The following is a 25452-nucleotide window of genomic DNA, read 5'->3' on the forward strand; positions in this document are numbered from 1 at the left end:
TATAGAAATGTATATACAGTATTTAAATGCAAATATTTCTTAAATATATACATGAATGTGTGTGTATTTATATATACATAATATTTATACACAGTACACACACATATGCTATGTAAACACAAACTTTTATGTTGGATGCGATTAATCCCGATTAATCTTTTGACAGCCCTAATATATATATATATATATATATATATATATATATATATATATATATATATATATATATATATATATATATATATATATATATATATATATATATTATATGGTTCTTTTTGTTAGAAACACCTCGAGTTTTACAGGATTTACAATGACACATTACAGCCGGTGATCACTACCTGCAGTAGGACAATATCAATACATGTAGATATTTTTGTTGCAAGCAGGGACCTGCACAGAGACCTGCACAAGGGGAAGATGCTCAAGGGAAAAAAGGGCACTTCTCTTAGGCCTAATTCTTTTTTAAACAAAAGATTAAATATATTGACACAACTTCCTTATTTTAATTCCTTCACACACAACTGTTTCATACTCTACAGATTTCTACAAAATAGAAAATAATCAGTTCACATAAAGTGTTTAACACAAGAACAGAAGACAGCCAATGATACTGCCAACAATGTGCATGTTTTCTGTTCTACTAGTTTCAAATATATTTAGAATAAATGACTGCGCCAAGGAGAGGGTACAGTTTCACTAATAATGTGTTTGTTTATTTTGAACGTGGTAGTAAATCTTTTTAATTATTTTGGTGTTAAAATAACACATCTTTAACACTAAACTAAAAAAGGAGGGTTGCTGCTATAATATTATTGTTAATTTCCTACCCAGTCTCACAAAGTTTCGTGATATAGTCACGTATTTTTTTATTCTTTTTTCGTGCTATTATCACGAAATTTCGTGTTTTTTCGTGATCGTATAACGAATTCCTGTTTTCGTGTGATTATCACGTATTGGTTACTCAACTGCTTTTTCCTATTTTTAAACCATTGTCGCTTCGGTTTAGGGTTAGATTTGGTGCTTGCATTAGAATGTCACTTTATATATTGGTTTATACTATTTTTTCTGATTTATGTTTTTATATGTCGCCTGGCGTTAGGGTTAGAGTTGGGTTTGGTTAGGGATGTCATTTTATGTAAATCTAACCCTAAACCGAAGCGACAATGGTAAGAAAATAGGACAAAACAGTTGAGTAACCAATACGTGATAATCACACGAAAACAGGAATTCGTTATACGATCACGAAAAAACACGAAATTTCGTGATAATAGCACGAAAAAAGAATCAGCAAAAAAGTGGGGAAAAAAACTACAGATAGATTGACAAAATAAAAAATAAAGCAACTGAAACTGTTTCAAAAAGTATTGAACTTTAAACTAAAACCTGTTACTATTGGCTTATCTACACTTCAGAAAATTATAGTATTATGAGTCATGTTAGCAGAGCTGCCAACTTCTGAGTTCAGCTTGGAGTGAGATTTTTTTTTTTTGGGGGGGGGGGGGGGGTTGTGGTTTACTGAGTTTAAATGACTGAAATTAGAGTCTTTATTATTATTTCATACACTCCTATTGTACTTTCCTTCTGATAAAAGTGCCAAAAAATTACTTAAAATCTAATGAATAGGCTACTGGTCTCTGTAAAATGTATAACTGCAGATAACAGCAGCTTTGATTCAGTTTATCCACTGAGAAAGAGAAGCAAAAGTGATTATTTGTGATTGGTTGGTGATAGAGGGACTGTCACAATCAAATAAACCAAATGAGTACTTTATATTAAACTAAAGCAACAGATAATGTGCATGTCAAGACCATATAATTATATTTCGTATATATTATTGTTAGATGTCAAATATCATTTGACTTTTTTTCTCTTTAATTAAAAACTGTCACAGCAAACATCACACAGGCTTGTACTGATTACAGACATGCACACGCAGGTGAGGGTTGATTAAAATTGCTGTTTTCTGAGTATCTGTATGCGTGGAATCCGTGCAGGTCTCTGCTTCTCATCCAGACCTTGACGCTTTGTGTGTTCGACTGGTGCGGCGCTGATTGTTCGGCTTATGACATCATAGTAACGCGAGAGCAAAGGTAAAGGCGGACCCTTTTGTAACATTTCGAATTGCTCTCGCGGTACTCTGATGTCCTCGCTGCCGAACTTCCTGCGCAGCGCCACAAAATGCTCTTTGACTTTTTGCAGCAAAGTACCAGCAACATGAGAAGTGGTGGCACGCAAAAGACAGTGAAGGTACGCTTAACCCGTTTAATCCCACCGGTCACATTTGTGACCGTGTTTTTTTTCTTCTTTCTGAAAGCTCTAAAAGTGTTGATGTTGGCTCTGGGCAAGAAATTAAACTTTTAAATGAAAAAATAGATTGTCTTGATTAAAATGTATCAATGTCATGTGACTAGGGTGAAAGGTCACATGACCAGATCAGTTTACTTCCTGCTTGCACATCTAGAAGAAGATATCTACCTCAGACTACTACAAAAAGAAGTAAAACTTCTTAATTAACAAATAGAACTATCAATTTTGTAGGTGGGGTCACTTACAGATATATTTTGAGAATTTTTTTAACGGTCACAATTGTGACCGGTAGTATAACACACTTTTTCTAATGTAAATATGTCTAATTGAATTTTAATGAAGTCCGGCTATGATGTTTCCCACCGGTAACTTTTGTGACCGGGTATAAAACCTAATATTTCACTAACTTAACCAACATAAAATCAAAGAAGGCATAAAGTTTGTGTGTTAGGGAGGTCTAAGGAGTAAATTGCATGTATTCAAATTCCAAGAAAAAATTTGGGATTAAACGGGTTAAATATAAAAGTGTCAGTACTGGTTTAGCTACGTACATCGTGCGTTGTTCTATTTCGTTCTTACTGACCGCCAGAGGCAGTGCTTCTCACTGAATTTTATCTCTTTTGCTCATGCGCAGGTCGAGTCTAATAACAACAAAGTCATCACATGACCAGGTACGTCATGGGGATTCCCTCTATTTAACCCCGTGACATCCTGCAAACTGCCCCTATAATCTTCTCGCATACGTGCAAAGATTGCAGGTCGAAAGGAAAACTTTCATTAACAAATATTGGATTCCGTCTTTCACAGCCTCGTAACAATCATTTTTGTTGGAGCTGCGCGGCATGCGTCCTCCAGAGGCTGCGGCGGATTGAAGACAAACTTTACTTTGTTTGAACACGTCTGTTTATTCCGGTCACTGCCAGAACGCGGTAAGTTGCTTATAAGCACCGGATACTGTTTCTCTTATGAAATGTGTATAAATGGCGTCTCAGGGTGGTTTCGCCCTGTAGAATAGCCAAATATAGTAACAAAAGAGTGTGTGCGCTCCAGGTACAACAATATATAGGCCTAAAGGCTTTGTTGTTACAGACTGACGGTGTATACTGCAGTTGGTGGTAGTCAGATTGAACATTCAATTAAGGTAAGTAATATTTTAGTAAGTTACATTGCTTATTCATGTAGCTTGTATATGACATTGGTTGTTTTGTTATTTTTTCCTTTGATATAGGCATATTATATTTTTGCAGTTGCATTACGAGTGTTTTCGCTCTGTTTTCTGTACTGCTACCTGATACTTATATCAACATTTGGATGCTATTACAGCTAATTTGGTTGTAAAACATAGATAATTAACATTATTTCAGTACCTTACTGTTATACCGTTATAAAATACAGAGTGCTCTCGCTCTGTACTAAAGCACTACTGTGTCAGTATGGAACACCTTAGCATAACATGCACTGTTTGCAAGGCCACTTTACAGCAGGACGATGGACATGACTGCTGTCCATCCTGCTTAGGCTTGGTACACTTGAAGCAGGGCCTCACTGAGGATGCCTGTATGAATTGTAGCATCATGTCGTTGGAGCAGAGAACTTCCAGACTAGCGGCAGTAGAGGCACTCTTGACCTCAGATAAGCCTCGGCATGGGAAAGTGTCGGCTAAGCGAAAAATTGTGGAATCAGTGAGTGTCCCCACCAGTAAGAGACATACAGAGGATTCTTTAGCCAGTAAAGTGGAGCTGTTGACTTCAGAGTTTGACCAGATTAAGGCTTTATTGCTAAACCTGCAACCAAAGGAGGCTCCATCACCAATGTTGGCAAATCCCAATGCAGAGTTACCTGTTCCTCAGGACGATATGCTGTCTATGGCAGCCTCTCAAAATCAGTTTTGTGAGGAGGGAAGTGAATTCTTATCAGAAATCCACTCTCCGTTCTCTCATGATGATTCTCAGAACACGGCACGGGGTTCAGCAGAAGGAGTAGAATCGGATCAGGATGTTGTAAGACAAGCCCTCCAGATTGCGTTGGCACGTTTAAGCCTTGACACTGCTCCTACAGTGGCAGCCCCCTCTAGCGCCTTTTTCAGAGGAACCGCAAAACCATCTGCTCTTAGCATTCCCCCATCCAAAGATTATATTGAGGAACTACATAGGTGTTGGGCTAATCCCAAATCACTTACTCATCATACCACAGCAAGCAGGGCCTTGGCAGCAATGCACGAACCAGACTCTTTTGGCCTGGGTCAGATGCCGAAAGTGGATCCATTTATCGCCTCTTTCATTATATCACCGGAAGAGGCTTGGAGACCTAATGCTCGCTGCCCACGACCCCAGTGCAGAATTACGGACGATCTTCTTAGTCAAGCGTACAATACTGCAGCACGGATGGGTCGCATTGGTAATTCGCTCTCCCATCTTATGCTGGCGCAGTCCCAGTCACTCCAACCTACGGGTGGTGATCCTTCAAGCCAAATCTTAAGCGATGCGTCATTACAAGCATTCGCATTTATGTCAAGAGAATTAGGTAGACTCATGTCAACACTTACTCAGGCGCGCCGCCAAGTTTGGCTAGCACAGTCTTCGTTATCAGATGCTTGTAGGAGAACACTTCGTGACCTCCCTGTGGTCCCAGGCCAACTGTTTGGACCAGCGGCACAGCAAACTCTGGAACAGAGTATTCAGACAAATAAGACCAGACAGCAGTTAGCAGACCTAAGAGGTACTCCACCTTCACAATTTAGACAAGGATATGGGGGTCGGTATCCTACTCGTTCTCAACCTTTACCTCGTTCAGGGGCTGTTCAGAGGAGCCAGGCTAGGCAACTAGATCAGCATGTTCAGTACCCCAGAGCACGTGGACAACCATTATTTCGGGCCCCAAGGGGCAGGGCATCAGGTCAGCGCCCCCCCAGGGATAATAAAGCCCAAGCTCGCAGAGCATGAAGTTCTGGGCCCGACCGTCGGACATTTTTCAAACCAGCAGCTCAAATACTGGCAAGTAAACACCTCAGATCCATGGGTGATAGCAACGCTATCTCATGGGTACAGGCTGCAATTCCGACGGCGGGCCCCTGCCTTCAATGGGGTCAAGATGACTCTCGTCAGAGACCCCAACAGCTTACTGGCATTGACAAAACAAGTTGCCGACCTCCTGGAAAAGAACGCTATAGAGCCAGTAGAATGGGCATCACGGCTAAATGGGTTTTATTCAGTGTACTACTTAATTCCAAAAAAAGATGGCGGCGTTCGGCCCATTCTCGACCTTCGAGGCCTCAATCAGTTTCTCAAGGTACTACCATTCCACATGCTACGCACAACGGAGGTCCTTCAAGCAGTCAGACCACTACAGTGGTTCACCACAATAGATCTGAAGGATGCTTATTTTCATATCCCAATTGCACCACAGCACAGACCGTTTCTCCGCTTCGCATTGCAAGGTCAAGTCTATCAATTTCGGGTCCTACCATTTGGGCTGTCCCTGTCTCCTCGGGTGTTCACCAGGTGCATGGCTGCAGCCCTGTCCCCAATACAAGCCAGGGGGGTGCAGGTGCTCCCTTATCTGGACGACTGGCTCCTCTGTGCTCCATCTCAAAGGGAGGCAACAGAACACACCAATCTGCTGATTTCCCATGTCACTCAGTTGGGTCTCAGGGTGAACTTGAGCAAGAGTCAGTTGGTCCCATGTCAGTCGGTGAAGTTCATAGGCATCTCTCTAGACTCGAGATCGATGAAAGCTTTCCCGTCACCTCAGAGGGTGGACAGCATCTTGCTCTTACTCCAGCGTTTCCGGAGACAAACCAAGCTTCCATTCAGAGTGGTACTCCGATTGATGGGCATGTTAGCAGCAGCAGCGGCACTGATACCGCTGGGTCTTCTTTTGATGCGCCCTTATCAGAGATGGGTAAACAGTCTTCATCTGAACCCTACATGGCACAGGAACAGACTGGTCAAAGTTACGGATCGATGCCTCACTACATTGAAACCATGGAAAGACAGGTCTGTCCTGAGGAAAGGGGTAGCTCTTGGGGTGATTCCTTCTCGCAGGGAGATAATTCAGACAGATGCTTCACTAGTTGGCTGGGGCGCAGTGTGGCAGCACAGGATGATCAGGGGGTCATGGAAACCCGATCAAGCTACAAAAGATATAAATACTCTGGAGCTCAAGGCAGTGCAATTGGCTCTGAAACACTTTGCGCCGGCCCTCCTGAACCGACATATTCTCATCAGAACAGACAATACATCAGTGGTTTATCATATCAACCATCAAGGCGGCACCAGGTCCAGCCAGTCTCTGAGAGTAGCACAAGACCTCCTAACATGGGCCTTCCCTCTGTTCACAAGCATCAGGGCAATGCACATACCGGGAGTGTCGAATGTAGTGGCAGACTACTTATCTCGCCACAGACCTCTGCCAGGAGAATGGAGGCTCAATCCGGAAGTTGTTCAGATGGTGTGGCAACGATTTGGCAGGGCACAGGTGGATCTTTTTGCCTCCGAAACCTCAACCCACTGTCCCCTGTGGTTCTCCTTGACAGAGAAGTCCAGCCCGCTGGGTCAGGATGCGTTGGCGCATGCCTGGCCAAATCTTCTACTCTATGCCTTTCCCCCGAACCCCTTAATTCTGCCAACTCTCCACAGAATTCTTCAAGGGCACCACAGGATGCTCCTAGTGGCACCGAACTGGCCAGGCAGGCCTTGGTTCCCAATGTTATGCCGGCTTCTCAAGGGGGAGCCCTGGAGCCTACCCAGGAGACGGGACTTACTCCTTCAGATACAGGGGCAGATTTGGCACCCAAACCCAGATCTGCTACAGCTCTGTGTCTGGCCGCTGAGGAGCCAGAACTACTGCTAAAGACTTGGGGCGATAAGGTACAAAACACAATTCTGAATTCTAGAGCACCTTCCACCAGGAATATCTATGCTTGTAGATGGAAGCTTTTCACTGATTGGTGTACACCAAGAGGGTTGGTCCCAGAACACTGCCCAGTGCCAATGGTGTTATGTTTAACAGGGCTCCCTCTACCCTAAAGGTATATGTGGCCGCAATTTCTGCCCAGCATGTGAAAGTGAATGATCAGTCACTTGGGTCACATATTCTAATCACACGCTTTCTGAAAGGTGCACAGCGATTGCGCCCTGCTTCAACCGTTAGGGTACCCGCATGGGACCTCAGTCTGGTTCTAAGGGCACTTACACAACACCCCTTTGAGCCAATGGACCAGTGTGACCTTAAGTGGCTTTCAATAAAGACTGGATTTCTTTTGGCAATAACGTCAGCCAAACGTGTTGGTGAGCTCCATGCTTTGTCAACCAATACGTCCTGCATGCGTTGGAATGCAGATGGAACAATGGTGACATTGTGGCCTAATCCCTCATTCTTACCCAAAACGTTCTCAACGTCATTTAGGAATCAACCAATTGAGTTGGTAGCACTTAGGAATTTTGTGTCTGACACACAAGATGGCAATCCAACAGAACAACTATGCCCTGTGCGAGCCCTTCGGGGCTATCTGAAGGCTACAGAAAAACTGCGACAGTCTGACCAACTCTTTCTCTGCTACGGCGGGCCAAGAAAAGGGCAGCCTCTGTCAAAACAGAGGTTGTCACACTGGGTGGTGGAGGTTATTGCCCAGGCATATAAGGCCAACAACCTGACTGTGCCAGCAGGCATAAAATGCCATTCGACGAGAAGTATCTCAACATCTTGGGCAGCATTAAAAGGTGTCCCCCTAATGGACATTTGTGCAGCGGCTAATTGGTCATCCACTGATACCTTTTCCAGATACTACAGGGTTAATGTGGCAGCCCCTGGCGCCATGGAAACGGCAGTCCTGTTGGGATCCTCAACTTCAGCGTAGGTGAGGAGCTGCCTCCTCGTGACCTTGTTGCTATGAGCCATCCAGTGAGAAGCACTGCCTCTGGCGGTCAGTAAGAACGAAATAGAACGAGAGTTACGTATGTAACTACGGTTCTATGAGTTCTGGATGACCGCCAGAGCACCCTGTCACTCGGAGTCTTGCGTGAAGATTCTGTAGAGACAGTTTGCAGGATGTCACGGGGTTAAATAGAGGGAATCCCCATGACGTACCTGGTCATGTGATGACTTTGTTGTTATTAGACTCGACCTGCGCATGAGCAAAAGAGATAAAATTCAGTGAGAAGCACTGCCTCTGGCGGTCATCCAGAACTCATAGAACCGTAGTTACATACGTAACTCTCGCTCTTTCACCATCGCGCAGCCGCGCACTCGCTCTGTAGTTTGTAGCTGGCGCTCCGGCATTTGTAAACAATAACTCCACCTTCTTTGATTTGATTGGCCTTCGCATCATTTTGACTTTGACGAGCGCTTTATGTTGATTGAGGCAGGCCAGATAGAGATAGCTAGGCGTTTTACAGTATGTACAATTAGGTATATTAGGCAATTATTTCATGACTTTTATTAAACTCAATGGGAATGTCAATGGTGGGCACGAGCCTGCGTGAGAAAATGGATGTGTGGCGTGAGAGCGTGAGAATGGGGTCAATTGCGGGTGTCTCACGGTGAATGAGTGAGAGTTGGCAGCTATGTGTTAGCAAGACAACAATTGTCTTTTGGATAATGAGCTGTAAAACTGAGGTACTGGTAGTTATGTCATTTGATCTCCAGTGACTTCCCCACAAGTCAAGAAAAACACAGCTGGAATACGACCTGTGTGAAGAGCTCCTGCCTACCTGTCTGTCTGTTGGCGATGTGTGTTTCACTGTTGCGCACAGATGCAGAGGAGGAAGGGCAATCTGGGCAAATACGACAAACTTTTCCCGTCTGTCTTTATCGCGCGCGCGTTCCCGCGCAGCTTTCAAACCACGGACAAGCGCGGACGGCTCCGTTCGACACATAAGCAGTACAAATGATTTCTTATACAAATTATTACTTTACCAGGCTGTCAGAGCAGCACTGATTCGCGTCATTTAAAGGACATTCACCTATTCAGGATAAATGAAAAAGAGTAATGGATTGTCTGATGCTTGGCTGGATAAATCAACTGTGCGCTGCTGCTTTTCTCACTCATTCCGAACTTAAACTATGAAGACTACTGCCACCCACAGTCCGCTCGATTCAGCGCGGGATTATTTGCGCTTAAATAGTTAATCTAAATAATTAACAATTTGATTTTACATTTTATTTTCTCCCGTCGCTTGGGCCCTGACTGGGCGTGGGCCCCTGGGCACGTGCCCATAATGCCCATTGGATAATCCGGCCCTGGTTGATGGTGATTGATGCAGATGTAACATCAAGATGTTAGTCACTGACCTCAAAGTAAGCCTTTTGTGATTTATATTTTGTGTTATTAGCGATATGAACAGCTGTACATGTATCTGTAAAATGCTGTATAATACAGACATGCCCAGACTTGCCCTGAAGTAATCTTTCTGTTATATTAAGATTGTTAATATAATTTTCATATGATTATTCGTTCTGTATTGAGCTGCAGATCAGTATTACGGGTTTCTGATGATAATTAATGATGCAAGATTTGCGTGTTTGAGAAGTCATAAACGAGTGAGATTTACGTTGCGTAAATGCTTCGTCTTTATTCAATCCATATATGGGCATTGGATAGTAATGACAGGATTGTTAATGAAAGTTTACTGATAAATACCTCGTTTTGTTGTTTCCTTGTTTAATAGAGATATCACTGATGTAAATGATAAATGCTAATTATTTATGTAACAGTGAATATTCGTAATGGTATATAAACATATATATATTTTAGTTTATTCATTATCTTTATTGTTTATTATTTTTCAGACTATGTTCATCTTTGAATATGCATCCGTGGTCCATCCCTTTACCATCAATACAAATCGTTAAACTGAATTCCTGTCTCCTCATTATTAGTGCTCTGACCGGCACTCAGAATCAGAACCTAACAGTCTTAAAGCCTTCCTAACAATAAATAACTGAAAAATAAAAAAGTACTAAAAAACATGCAGGTTTCCAAATAAATTCTAGTTTAAAATAACATTTCAAGCAAATTAGAACATATCATTTACAACAATTGTTAATAATTTAGAGGTCAGCTCTGGGATAAAAAGAATTTGGCTACCAGTAAACATAAAATTAAGTAATGAGGATATTTGGTACCAAAGAACGTGCAGCGTACCAAATAAATCGTAATTTCTAACAATAAATTATTACCACTTATCCTAGAGTAAAGCTCTGGACTAGAATAGACTATTATAATGGCACTGCTGACCTGGAACACAATATTTTCACTTTGCTGCAATAAGATCTGTCTATTGTGAATTAAAAATGAACGAATACTTGATTGATCCTCAAGGGACCTAAAGGACAAACATCCTCGCCATTCCATATCTATCCGAGGAGCTGCCCTTAAGGCAGGGTCACATGGAATTTGAAAAATAAAAGAATAGTAATTTTCAAAGTGAAGTGTGGATTGGTTGAGTGTAGTGTGACACTTCAGGATTCTTTATGTTACTGACTGCAGGATAAAGAAAGGTTTCCAGTTGTCAGCGATGCTGGGGTGTCAGTAGTCAGCCTCGGTTTAAGAGGTCATCTGTGGGTCCCTCTCAGCTGTGTACAGCCTTTTTCCGCCTTTACGGTCAGATGCTCCTTTCAGGTAACACGTAATATTAACCTGGACAGCCCAATCAGTGGCATCCTGGGTTGCAGGGTTCTTCCGGATGGCTCCTGTAGAAAATACAGAACTGTCATTCCATTTGAATAACATAAGGCCATACACATCTACTTAAATATAAAAATCTAACTTACTTTGAACAATGGTCTTCAGAAACAGGTCTCTAAAACATGCTTGATTCCCTACACCAGTCCAGGTTGTATTAATGGAAAGGTGATTAGAGAAGATACTCTAACGCTGAAAATTCAAAAAAAGTGTTACAAAATACATTTCTCTGAATTTTCTCATACATAAATGAGAGACAGGCTGTGGATTCAGACTGTATATGCAGTATACAAACTTAATTTTACTTTTTAGATTTCCCTACGGCAAAATTAGCACACTTACAAATTGTTCCTGGAGCTTTTTATCCTGCCTCAAAGTGTTGTCAAGCAACGCCAAAAGTGAGCCGCTGTCATCCGAAGCTACAAAATGAAAGGCATATGGTAATATTGGACCTACATCACAGACAAAAAAAGTAAAATTTAAGAAAGAGTGCATGTTCTCACCTGCTCGTTCACTACGTTCCCTCAGGGCTTGCTGCTTCTCCCTCACACTGCAAAAAATTATTGACTTACCTAGGTTTTTTCGTCTTGTTTTCTAATATAAATATCTAAAAATTCTCAAATTGAGATACATTGACTTGGTAAGCAAGTGGCTTAAGATATTAAGTCTTGTTTATTAAAATAAATGATAAAAATCAAGAGTTTTTCTTTTTACTTAAAACAAGTCAAAATATCTGCCAATGCAGTAAGAAAAATAAACTTAAATTAAGTTGATCAAGTTGAAACTGGAATTAAGTTTATTTTTCTTACTGCACAGGTAAATATTTTGACTTGTTTTAAATAAACAAAAACCTCTTGATTTCCATCATTTATTTCAATAAACAAAACTTAATATCTTAAGCCACTTGCTTACCAAGTCAGTGTATCTCAATTTAAGAATTTTCAGATATTAATATTAGAAAACAAGACAAAAGAAAACTAAGAAAGACATTCATTTTTTTGCAGTGCAGGGCTTGGTTTTCATTCTGGAGTCTCTAGAAATCTACATTATAAAAAAAACATGTCATGTTTAATTTATCTTTCTCTGTGTCATTTTTTTTCTCGACTCTGCTGACAGTAGGCTACAATGTTTGTTTTTTTATTTTTAAGGAAATAAAAGGTAAGAAAAACGAATGAAGGTACTGATACAACTTTTGTATACCTTTTTTATTTGTTATACCCAATCTCTCTTTCTCTCTCTTAGAGAAATATAAATGTGAGATTCTGGAAATGAGATCACTTTATTTTATGGTATCCGTCAAGAAACAATGCTGTCATAAGAGTTTGAGCATGTGTACTTCTAAAACACAACCGATTAAACAGAGGTAATGACTTTATGAATTATCTGCAAATGTACCCCGCAAATAATAACAATACGTGAAGACGTTCAACTCTGTGATATCGCAAATGAAAAGTAATTGGCTTCTGTAAAAAAAACTTGAAAATTATCAAGCGATCGTGCCATAATCAAAATAAACTATTTTACAGCAGTAATAATATTTTAACAAGTAGCCTACACTTTTAACGTTTGAAAGGAACCACATTTAGTGCTGTGTTAATTATCATTAAAAGCAAAACGGGAGTATGTGCCTCCGCGACAGACGCAATTCTTCTGGCATCTCTCCTCATCATCTCCTCCTTTTTTCTTCTGTGTCTTGAACTTGGGGCTCGAGTCCGACCTAAGGTTCGAGCTGCCTTTAAGAACAGCAATCTAAGTTCGTTTACCGTTAATTATTAAGACTAAATGGACAGGCAAACTCGTGAAACAATGAAAGTAAAATAATCCGCTATAATATGGTTTTACACGTCTATAGAAAATATACTATAAATAAAGCAGTTATTAATTTTTCTAATGCATCCCACCCAGCACAAGACGTCATTTAGACGTTGTTTTTTGGGCTAAATCACGTCGGCCCGTCATGACCTTCATTTAGTCCAAAAAAAGACGTTGAAAACTGGTCTTTGTTTGGTCCGTCTAATTCAGTCCAAATTTAGCCTAAAATTAGACGTCTTTTTCGGACCACTTTTCAACGTGTCTCCATTCAATAATAATCCTGACAAAATATGCATGAATGTATACGTAGAAACAATAAATACTGAGCACATTGAACGATAATGAAACACATGATTTGTTTAAAGTCTATTAATATTTCTGTTTATTTTAATTAAATAAATATGTTAAATGTGCTCTAAACAGGTCATTTTGGTCCTGTGCAGCACTGATAGAAGCACTTCATTTTCATCTTTAAACAAATATCTTTATTTTCTTTTAATATGATATTATTGGCAGAGGCGCGCGTCCGTCTCTCTCCGCATGCTTTGTGATCACGTGATTATTCAACCGGAGACGCGCGTTGGGTATTTACAGATTTTCTCCTCAGACAAGTGTTTCTGTTTTGTGGTCGATTCTGGGGTAAGTTTCCTTAAATTCGTTGTTACTTTATTGAAATTAGTTCACAGGGATGTTAATTCAGGGGCTGTCCACACGGAGACGCGAATCACTGTATACGCATAAATTTGTTATCGTATTGGTGTTTCATCCACACGGATCCGGCGATTTCAGAGAGTGAAACCGCTATTTTTTGAAACCTGGTCCTAAAGTGGATAAATCTGAAACCGACACCCTTGCGGTTTCGTCTGTACAGCCAATCCGTATATTTTGTGAAGCGAAAACGTCATCACATCACGTGTCGGAAGCGTCACACGTATCAGCAACAACAATAACGGCGGATTACGTGATTGTGTTCGTGCTACAGAAGCTACTAAAGCCTACTAGCTTTATTACAGCAAAATCTATTGCGTCTATGCAATTGTGGTGACCAACAAGCGATAATGGACAACACCATACGTTGGCTATGCGCATGCTCAAAGTCTTCTTCTCCGTGTATAGTGTATTTCTGTGGCAGAATTACAGCGCCCCATACTGGTCCGGCATATATACTACACCGCTTTCAGTCGGTTTCAGTGGTTCCGTGTTTACGGATTATTTTTTTAGAGCAAGGAAAAAAAAATGATCGGATAGGGAATGCACCGGCTTCGTGTGGATATAGCCTCAGTTATCAGTATATGTCGATACGACTAATAAATGATCAATTTGAATGTTTATCGTTTGTTAGTAATGTTAGCTCGAGCGCTGTCAGCTTGACTGAGCTCGTCGCGCAGGTGTGAGCTAATGGAAATCTTTTATTTGTCTTTATATCTTCTATATAATCGTGTTATGCTTGTTTTTAAATGGTTGTTTGACATTAACTTCTGTTTAAAACATTATTCATTTGGCAAAGGAGGTTTTTCAGCACTATGTTCGAACAGCAACTCAGCGTCCACTCACCCCTGCGAATTATGTTTAAAAGCTGAAACGGGTCCGCGGTGTAAAAAAGCAAAGGTTAGGGATCCCTGCTCTAGTGGAATGGATTTGGACTAACAGCGCTTTGATAAGTGAACAGACAAATGCGCTACATTAGAGAAAAAGTGGGTGGGTCCATTATCATTGGTCTTAAAAAGTGGGTGGGTCCTGTCCCACCCACGTATAATGGTTCCGACGCCCATGATCTTATTGTTTAATCCCAGTATGAAGCAATTAAAGTAAAACACCACGAGTTGAAAAATTATATATATAACACCTTGTTAAATATTCTACCGTGTTTATATACATGCATATACATAAAGTATACTATTAATTTTACCATTGTTTAATTATACTAACAGCTTTTAGTTTTTATATGTAGTAAAACAACATAACCAAATTTATATTGTCTCATCACAATATCCATAACCATGGCATTTTTTGTTAAACTAAGGTAATAAAAATCATAATCAACCTGACAAAAAACGTTTTGTCAATCGTTAAAATTATGGCAAAATGACTATACAAAATGATCTGTTTGAAAGACGGGGAAGCGCACCTGTCAATCAGCGCTATTATAACAGAGCGAGGCGAGAGACGAACGTGCTCAGTAACGGCCGTAATATGGAATAATGTGTGGATATTGAATGATTGTAGGAATACATTTGCTTTAAATATAATGTTTGTCATATAACGTTTTGGAAGATAATAATGTTTTTTTTCCAATTGTTATTGAGCTTATTTAGACTTTTTGCAGTTATAAATGCGTGTTTGGCGTATTTACCTCAGAGTTTATTTCAGTAATATTGCTGTTTTTCCGGTAATAATAATACAATTTGCATGTCACTTTTGCTTCATTGTCTGTTTATTCGTTTTATTTTATTCCTTGTCTGTTTATTTTGCTGTTATTTTAATTATGTGAGAATATTTCTTGCCATAGACGTTCATTGTCGTTATATAAATACTCTCGTCTATGAAAATATATAAATTGTAGGAAATGTAGCCTATAATGTAACCATGCCTGTCACCTATATTTTCTCTTCAAAAGTTATAATGCTAATTTATATTTATGATATATGTGGAGATAAATAGACCTTTGATCCATTCATGTGTCCTGACCACTAGAGATTTTAAACATCATAGTCTATCAAATAAGATCTAAAGTATATTGTTTTGTGAAAAAAAACACAGCAGGCTATATTGTTTATTGATGAGGCGCTTTTCAACAGAAAGTGTCAAACACACAATATCATTTGATACGCAGAAGCAGCGGTTAGCAACGCACTGCAAACGGAGTATGTGTGAAAGCACAACGGATGCTTGACGGATCCCACCGCATACGTACTGCAATACGCAACGCAAACGCACTGCATACGGAGTATGTGTGAAACAGGCGTTACTCGTGTATTGCAGTTTGGCTGGCGGTTATGTACGTGGCCCACATACCGCCTCCCATGGTCGAAACTGGTATTACGATACCTGTCGGGCTGTAGCTAGTAATTTAGCATGCTAATTCAGATTGATATCTCTGCAGCACTATACCTTGTCATTTTTTTAATGACATCTTTGCCCTTATTTCTTCTCATTCTTTGATGGGTGTAGCTCATTTTTTTAAATCTTTTACCTCAATTATTACAAATGGCACCTTTAATGTTTTTTTGTTTTTGTTTTTTGGTTGTTTCATAAGGAAATTAAGAAAATGCATAATTAAACCCAATATTCCTTTAGTTTGCACAAATCACTAATAGGGACAAATCAGGGTTTCCTGAATATTAGTAGGGACATGTCCCTATACCCAAAGTAATGTCCCTGTTTTCTCGTGTACCCAGATATATTCTAGATAAAAACATTGATACAAACCTTGTTTCTCAAAATAAGTCCAAGAATTTGTCGTTGTTGAAACCAGCTTCAACCTGAGGTGATTAAACTGCCATAGTAATCTGGCACAGTAATAACACATGAGTAGGGGAGCACACAACTCAAATTTTACTTATTTATCCAAATTACTTTTCCATTTATTACATCCTTTCATTACATTACGACCTGAATAAGTTACATTTAAAAACTTAAATTCATCGGTTTGTAAATGTATAATATTTTAATTGACCCCAAAAGAGCAATTCGATTTATAGGATTTACGTTTTTTTCTCCGCCAAAACATTCTGAATACGAATGAAAGAAACAAATAGATTTGTGAGACCAAAGACTTTTGGCTAGATACCCAAAACAAATCACATCTTTGACCATGAAACACCAAAACTAATATCCAGGGGTTTTAGGAGTGGCTGAGATGAATCTTAATTGGGTAAACAAGTGCTGACAACCGCTGGTCGTACCTGGAACTCACACTTCTGATATTGTCACGGAGTGATTTTTACAAGCGGAACAAATTCCGCTTGTAAAATTTTTCGCCTGGACAAATGTCAATGAAACCCCTGGCCGGTTCCGGTCGACTCCGGGCAGAAAATCAAACCAAATCTATATCAGGTGTGCGAAGCGAATATGGCGATCGATGATAAAAAGGGCGTTGAAGAAACCGAAAAAGGGAAGTTCATCCCGTGGAGTTCACTCAGGTAGCCCGCCGGGATCGATAAGAAAAGGGGGCGGGTGAGGGAAAACTCGACACCGAGAGTGAAGACGAGTGTCTGGAGAAGTAGCCTTCAAGGAAGGGAAAGCAATGTTTGTTCCGGCGTTCGCGGGGAGCGAAGTGGAAAACTACGGTGTGCAAGAGGAGACGTGTCTGTGTGGATTTACAGGCTGGGTGGAATCAAGACGGAGAATTGGGCTGAAAATGGAGACGGAGATAAGTGTTCAATCATTTATTCATGCAGTGTTTGTTATTGAATTGACTGTGTATCTTGAAGGGACCGTGTATGTCGGAAGGACACAGGAAGCGGATCTAAGGGGAGAAATTAGTGACGGAAGAGAATGGAATATTCTGTGTAAACAAGGCTCAGGATGCATGGGACATCTGTAATGAAGAGTGAGGTACTAAGCAGTTAAAGGAACAGTGTGTCACGTTTGGAACTCTTCTTGCTGTTGTATCGCCATTTGCATGGTTGCTAATACTGTTGCCCCAGTTCATCTCTGTCTACCCGATTAAGTGTGTTAACCACCCAGTTAGTTTTGAGGATCTGTTGGCGGGCTGGAACCGGCCGAAGAAAGGAAGGAGGAGCCCAAGGATCATGGCCTCAACGCTTACATGTGTTTGCCCTCTGCCCCAGTCATTTGACTATTCAGGACTCCGAGCCTGGTCCAAAGCTGTGACCCTGACCTTAACTCACTGTGAGTGTGTGAAGTGTGGTGGGTGATTATTTTTGAAATGTGTGCACTTGGACAATTGTAGTGCTGTGCTGTTGTCAGTGTTGTCAGTGATCACATTCTAGGCCAAAGAAAGAGCCCTGTCCAAGAAGAGCTGAGTGGTGGCATTGGGTGGCCGTTTCCTACATGTACACGACTAAGGGACCCGTCTAACCTTCCCAAACGTCTGGTGGTGGCGCTGTGGAGAGTGCCAGCCTATTCCCAGTCCCCTTCTGTCCTTTCTGCCTGTGTAAAGAGGTGTCGTATCTCTCCTTGTATGTTCACTGAAGTATTTATAATACTGAAGGAAATGTGTGTGTTCTCTGCTACTGCTCTGCAGGTCTGAGCCAAGGGCTCTGTGTCGTTGTGGCACTGTTCCACTATATGTTGGGAAGTCAACGCCTAAGTGTTCCACGTAGGGCTGTCTGAGAGAGGAAAACTAGAAGTCTGCTGTGGGCCCATACGTCTTCTCCAACCACCTGAGTCTTGAAGGGCTAAAACCCTGTGCATTCGCCCATTCGCTTGCCTGTAAGTCGAACCCACCTAAGCACTCACTTGTATACCTCTTGTACGCCCAAAGCTACAAGCCCAGTGTACTCGCCTGTATATCTCCTGTACGCCCAAAGCTACAAGCCCAGTGTACTCACCTGTATACCTCCTGTACGCCCAAAGCTACAAGCCCAGTGTACTCACCTGTATACCTCCTGTACGCCCAAAGCTACAAGCCCAGTGTACTCACCTGTATACCTCCTGTACGCCCAAAGCTACAAGCCCAGTGTACTCGCCTGTATACCTCCTGTACGCCCAAAGCTACAAGCCCAGTGTACTCACCTGTATACCTCCTGTACCCCCAAAGCTACAAGCCCAGTGTACTCACCTGTATACCTCCTGTACGCCCAAAGCTACAAGCCCAGTGTACCCCCCTGTATACCTCCTGTATGCCCCAGGCCACAAGCCCAGTGTACTCACCTGTATACCTCTTGTACGCCCCAAAGCTACAAGCCCAGTGTACTTACCTGTACCTTCCCTTCTGAGTCCAGGAAAAGAGTCTGGGATACTTACCTGTAGTTCACGTGTGAGACGAGAAGAGAGAAAGCTAGGAATACTTACCTGCAGTCCACGTGAGAGTCAGAAGTGACTCAGACCTTTCCCTTAGTTCCCAAAGTTTCAGAAGCCGCCCATTTTAAGAACCATGTCCCCTTCCCTTTTCCCTCTTTTTAAATAAATAAACCTTGTTAAATTTTATTTTTCTTGTCCATCTGGTCATTGGGGTGTTTTGTGACCTTCTCGGGGTGGAAACTGAGGGAGGAGCGCGACACACAATAGTGGTGGTCCGCTCCGACCTGTGACAATATCATCTAATCAAAAATTTCAATAGGTGCTATATTTACTAATTGACTGCAGGTTTAAAGATTGTATATATAATCTTGCCTAAAATAATCTTGAAAGTACATTTTCTTACCTAGAGACAAAGAGAGAAACTATGTTGTCTATTGAGTTGGCTTGCGCTACAACCCATTGCATGTAAAACCTGAACAATTTACATTTCTCCAAATCATTTTTTTTAAAATTGATTTATGATCATCAAATAAATGGCAATGGGCAGGGACATGCACAGGAATTTTGAGGGGCAGTTTCTCTGAGCTAAAAAAGCCCCCCCCAAAAAAAACCTCACAGACTATATGAAGGACTGGGAATAACAGGGTCTTTATTAAAGTCGGCAATCATGTTTGCCTAATGCCTAGCAAAAAAATAGTAGACTAGGCTGCTTGTCTGCAAGTTATGATAGCCAGCTGCTATCTGTCTGATTATTTAGGCTAAACATGGCAAACTCAGCCTGGATTTATGAAGATTTTAACAGAGGTGGAAAGAGTAGCCAAAAACTTTACTAAAGTAAAAGTACAAGTGAGTAAAGAAATAATTACTCAAGTAGAAGTAAAAGAATTTTACTTGAAAGTAAAAAAGTATGCAATGAAAATAACACTCAAGTAGCGAGTTACTAGTTACTCATGAAAAAATAAATCTAGATACAAATACATACTTGCACGCACGCACACACACTCAGTATATACAGTGACCTCCATAAGTATCAGAAAAGTATAGACAAGATTTTTCTGTTTGCTGTGGAGACCAGAATTGGTAAGAAAAATATCAGTAAGTTCAGAATGTCACATTTTATTAACCTTTGTTTATGTTTCAACACATACATGCTTTACCAACAAAGAACAACAGCATTAAATGCTTACTTATGTGTGTTGTACCCAAATGCACACAAGTAAATCAAACTGATCTTACACATTTTATGTTTTTCATGTGTAAACAATTAATGAACAGAGTTCATCACTTCAACACTTCTGAGTCAATGGTCTCAATATGCCCACATTAGTTAGGAGTATTAAAATACAAATGTGTTGTTACATTGAGTTGGAATATTGTCTATGTTAAAAAAGGTAAAAAAAAATTTATGTGACAGATTCTGTACTTTTGTCTCATGTTCATCTTTTAATTTTTATAAATTTCTTGACTCCACAGCAAACAGAGGCATTTTGCCTGTATTTTCCCAATACTTATGAAGGGCAACATACACAAACAGTACAGAAAAAAGAATACATACACAGAATAGACAAGCATTTCAAATTAACAAATTAACTCTAAGTCTCATTGTTGATGTAGCTTATAAAACTTAAATTCATCGGTTTGTAAATGTATAATATTTTAATTGACCCCAAAAGAGCAATTCGATTTATAGGATTTAAGTTTTTTTTCTCCGCCAAAACATTCTGAATACGAATGAAAGAAACAAATAGATTTGTGAGACCAAAGACTTTTGGCTAGATACCCAAAACAAATCACATCTTTGACCATGAAACACCAAAACTAATATCCAGGGGTTTTAGGAGTGGCTGAGATGAATCTTAATTGGGTAAACAAGTGCTGACAACCGCTGGTCGTACCTGGAACTCACACTTCTGATATTGTCACGGAGTGATTTTTACAAGCGGAACGAATTCCGCTTGTAAAATTTTTCACCTGGACAAATGTCAATGAAACCCCTGGCCGGTTCCGGTCGACTCCGGGCAGAAAATCAAACCAAATCTATATCAGGTGTGCGAAGCGAATATGGCGATCGATGATAAAAAGGGCGTTGAAGAAACCGAAAAAGGGAAGTTCATCCCGTGGAGTTCACTCAGGTAGCCCGCCGGGATCGATAAGAAAAGGGGCGGGTGAGGGAAAACTCGACACCGAGAGTGAAGACGAGTGTCTGGAGAAGTAGCCTTCAAGGAAGGGAAAGCAATGTTTGTTCCGGCGTTCGCGGGGAGCGAAGTGGAAAACTACGGTGTGCAAGAGGAGACGTGTCTGTGTGGATTTACAGGCTGGGTGGAATCAAGACGGAGAATTGGGCTGAAAATGGAGACGGAGATAAGTGTTCAATCATTTATTCATGCAGTGTTTGTTATTGAATTGACTGTGTATCTTGAAGGGACCGTGTATGTCGGAAGGACACAGGAAGCGGATCTAAGGGGAGAAATTAGTGACGGAAGAGAATGGAGTATTCTGTGTAAACAAGGCTCAGGATGCATGGGACATCTGTAATGAAGAGTGAGGTACTAAGCAGTTAAAGGAACAGTGTGTCACGTTTGGAACTCTTCTTGCTGTTGTATCGCCATTTGCATGGTTGCTAATACTGTTGCCCCAGTTCATCTCTGTCTACCCGATTAAGTGTGTTAACCACCCAGTTAGTTTTGAGGATCTGTTGGCGGGCTGGAACCGGCCGAAGAAAGGAAGGAGGAGCCCAAGGATCATGGCCTCAACGCTTACATGTGTTTGCCCTCTGCCCCAGTCATTTGACTATTCAGGACTCCGAGCCTGGTCCAAAGCTGTGACCCTGACCTTAACTCACTGTGAGTGTGTGAAGTGTGGTGGGTGATTCTTTTTGAAATGTGTGCACTTGGACAATGGTAGTGCTGTGCTGTTGTCAGTGTTGTCAGTGATCACATTCTAGGCCAAAGAAAGAGCCCTGTCCAAGAAGAGCTGAGTGGTGGCATTGGGTGGCCGTTTCCTACATGTACACGACTAAGGGACCCGTCTAACCTTCCCAAACGTCTGGTGGTGGCGCTGTGGAGAGTGCCAGCCTATTCCCAGTCCCCTTCTGTCCTTTCTGCCTGTGTAAAGAGGTGTCGTATCTCTCCTTGTATGTTCACTGAAGTATTTATAATACTGAAGGAAATTTGTGTGTTCTCTGCTACTGCTCTGCAGGTCTGAGCCAAGGGCTCTGTGTCGTTGTGGCACTGTTCCACTATATGTTGGGAAGTCAACGCCTAAGTGTTCCACGTAGGGCTGTCTGAGAGAGGAAAACTAGAAGTCTGCTGTGGGCCCATACGTCTTCTCCAACCACCTGAGTCTTGAAGGGCTAAAGCCCTGTGCATTCGCCCATTCGCTTGCCTGTAAGTCGAACCCACCTAAGCACTCACTTGTATACCTCTTGTACGCCCAAAGCTACAAGCCCAGTGTACTCGCCTGTATATCTCCTGTACGCCCAAAGCTACAAGCCCAGTGTACTCACCTGTATACCTCCTGTACGCCCAAAGCTACAAGCCCAGTGTACTCACCTGTATACCTCCTGTACGCCCAAAGCTACAAGCCCAGTGTACTCACCTGTATACCTCCTGTACGCCCAAAGCTACAAGCCCAGTGTACTCACCTGTATACCTCCTGTACGCCCAAAGCTACAAGCCCAGTGTACTCACCTGTATACCTCCTGTACGCCCAAAGCTACAAGCCCAGTGTACTCACCTGTATACCTCCTGTACGCCCAAAGCTACAAGCCCAGTGTACTCACCTGTATACCTCCTGTACGCCCAAAGCTACAAGCCCAGTGTACCCCCCTGTATACCTCCTGTATGCCCCAGGCCACAAGCCCAGTGTACTCACCTGTATACCTCTTGTACGCCCCAAAGCTACAAGCCCAGTGTACTTACCTGTACCTTCCCTTCTGAGTCCAGGAAAAGAGTCTGGGATACTTACCTGTAGTTCACGTGTGAGACGAGAAGAGAGAAAGCTAGGAATACTTACCTGCAGTCCACGTGAGAGTCAGAAGTGACTCGGACCTTTCCCTTAGTTCCCAAAGTTTCAGAAGCCGCCCATTTTAAGAACCATTTCCCCTTCCCTTTTCCCTCTTTTTAAATAAATAAACCTTGTTAAATTTTATTTTTCTTGTCCATCTGGTCATTGGGGTGTTTTGTGACCTTCTCGGGGTGGAAACTGAGGGAGGAGCGCGACACACAATAGTGGTGGTCCGCTCCGACCTGTGACAATATCATCTAATCAAAAATTTCAATAGGTGCTATATTTACTAATTGACTGCAGGTTTAAAGATTGTATATATAATCTTGCCTAAAATAATCTTGAAAGTACATTTTCTTACCTAGAGACAAAGAGAGAAACTATGTTGTCTATTGAGTTGGCTTGCGCTACAACCCATTGCATGTAAAACCTGAACAATTTACATTTCTCCAAATCATTTTTTTAAATTGATTTATGATCATCAAATAAATGGCAATGGGCAGGGACATGCACAGGAATTTTGAGGGGCAGTTTCTCTGAGCTAAAAAAGCCCCCCCCCCCAAAAAAAACCTCACAGACTATATGAAGGACTGGGAATAACAGGGTCTTTATTAAAGTCGGCAATCATGTTTGCCTAATGCCTAGCAAAAAAATAGTAGACTAGGCTGCTTGTCTGCAAGTTATGATAGCCAGCTGCTATCTGTCTGATTATTTAGGCTAAACATGGCAAACTCAGCCTGGATTTATGAAGATTTTAACAGAGGTGGAAAGAGTAGCCAAAAACTTTACTAAAGTAAAAGTACAAGTGAGTAAAGAAATAATTACTCAAGTAGAAGTAAAAGAATTTTACTTGAAAGTAAAAAAGTATGCAATGAAAATAACACTCAAGTAGCGAGTTACTAGTTACTCATGAAAAAATAAATCTAGATACAAATACATACTTGCACGCACGCACACACACTCAGTATATACAGTGACCTCCATAAGTATCAGAACAGTATAGACAAGATTTTTCTGTTTGCTGTGGAGACCAGAATTGGTAAGAAAAATATCAGTAAGTTCAGAATGTCACATTTTATTAACCTTTGTTTATGTTTCAACACATACATGCTTTACCAACAAAGAACAACAGCATTAAATGCTTACTTATGTGTGTTGTACCCAAATGCACACAAGTAAATCAAACTGATCTTACACATTTTATGTTTTTCATGTGTAAACAATTAATGAACAGAGTTCATCACTTCAACACTTCTGAGTCAATGGTCTCAATATGCCCACATTAGTTAGGAGTATTAAAATACAAATGTGTTGTTACATTGAGTTGGAATATTGTCTATGTTAAAAAAGGTAAAAAAAAAATTATGTGACAGATTCTGTACTTTTGTCTCATGTTCATCTTTTAATTTTTATAAATTTCTTGACTCCACAGCAAACAGAGGCATTTTGCCTGTATTTTCCCAATACTTATGAAGGGCAACATACACAAACAGTACAGAAAAAAGAATACATACACAGAATAGACAAGCATTTCAAATTAACAAATTAACTCTAAGTCTCATTGTTGATGTAGCTTATAGCTAAAATATATCAGATAAGTAAACTGACAAAAGTTTTGCATCCACTATAAAGTTAGAGAATCTCCTAAGATGGTCTGAGGAAATCAATAGTTTACACTTGAATACAAACTGATTTTAGACAAAACTCATGTTTTCTTATGTTGTAATCTCACGTGTGTGTTGTGAGAAGCACTTACATCATACAGTACAGCGAATCAGACGTCAATCATCAATGGATTTTCTTCAATCTGTGCTACAGTATTTCTGGAGGTTGCGTGTGTTTATTTATTGAGCTGTCGTCGGCAACTCTGGAGGATTGAGCAGTTTCAAATATTTACAATTTCATGTCCCTCCCCCACTACCACCAACCTTCTTGGAGCTCATCCTCGTCAGCGCGTGTGCACCAGTATTATTTTGAAAACATACTTAGCAAGAATACTTAGATTACTTAGATAACACTCCAAAATACAATCAATGGTTGATAAACGCTGCGTTCAATCCAACACGCTTGTGAACTTTTGGCAGATGCACGTGATATTGTAAGGCGCGCAAGGGGGAGGAGGGATCTGTGGCGCATGCAAGTACTGTGATTGACAGGCAGATTTTACACAGCCCTGCGCTGATTCGACCAAATGAACCGGCCTGCGCTGATTGGACAAAGTCAACTGGGAGCGGTGGAATTTTGCAAAACAAATAACAGGCTCTAGGTGGAGCTAGAAGCGTGGGTTTTTTTTCTTAAACAGTCTAATTTATGTAGTTCTGTGAGAGCATAGTGTTGGTTTCAGTGAATATGATCAAAAATATGATCAAAAAAGTTGCCGACTGCAGCTTAAACTATGTCTGACGACGAACAGCTCACGCGTATATAATGGCGGGTACATGTGTAAAGTTTTGCTTTTAGTTAAAAGATTAGTAAATTCATATCCACGTCACCCAACACTGTTTAAACTGCGTGTTTCTGCATACGCTACAAGTAAAACAGCATTAGACGATTAAGTTTTTGCAGCAATCTGAACAATTCATTCAAACTGATTCCCGAAACAATTCAAAACGTTTGGCCCATTTGCTTTGTAAGGAATCGACTCAAACGATTAAGTAATTAATTTGCGCGCATGCCCCAGAAACACGAGACAGCAATGTAAAAATAAAATACAA

At 40.9% G+C, this 25452-nt stretch overlaps 1 long non-coding RNA gene across 1 annotated transcript; it reads right to left on the reverse strand.

The window, feature by feature from the left end:
- Window positions 1-10844: 10844 nt before the first annotated feature.
- Window positions 10845-11620, reverse strand: LOC135768919 (uncharacterized). Its single transcript, XR_010542297.2, has 4 exons — window positions 11497-11620; window positions 11336-11412; window positions 11083-11185; window positions 10845-11001 (listed from the first exon to the last, which is right to left on the reverse strand). It is a non-coding gene; the product is annotated as an uncharacterized lncRNA (long non-coding RNA).
- Window positions 11621-25452: the final 13832 nt, after the last annotated feature.

Source organism: Paramisgurnus dabryanus, chromosome 3 (genome assembly GCF_030506205.2).
Source record: "Paramisgurnus dabryanus chromosome 3, PD_genome_1.1, whole genome shotgun sequence".
Taxonomy (NCBI): Eukaryota; Metazoa; Chordata; class Actinopteri; order Cypriniformes; family Cobitidae; genus Paramisgurnus; species Paramisgurnus dabryanus.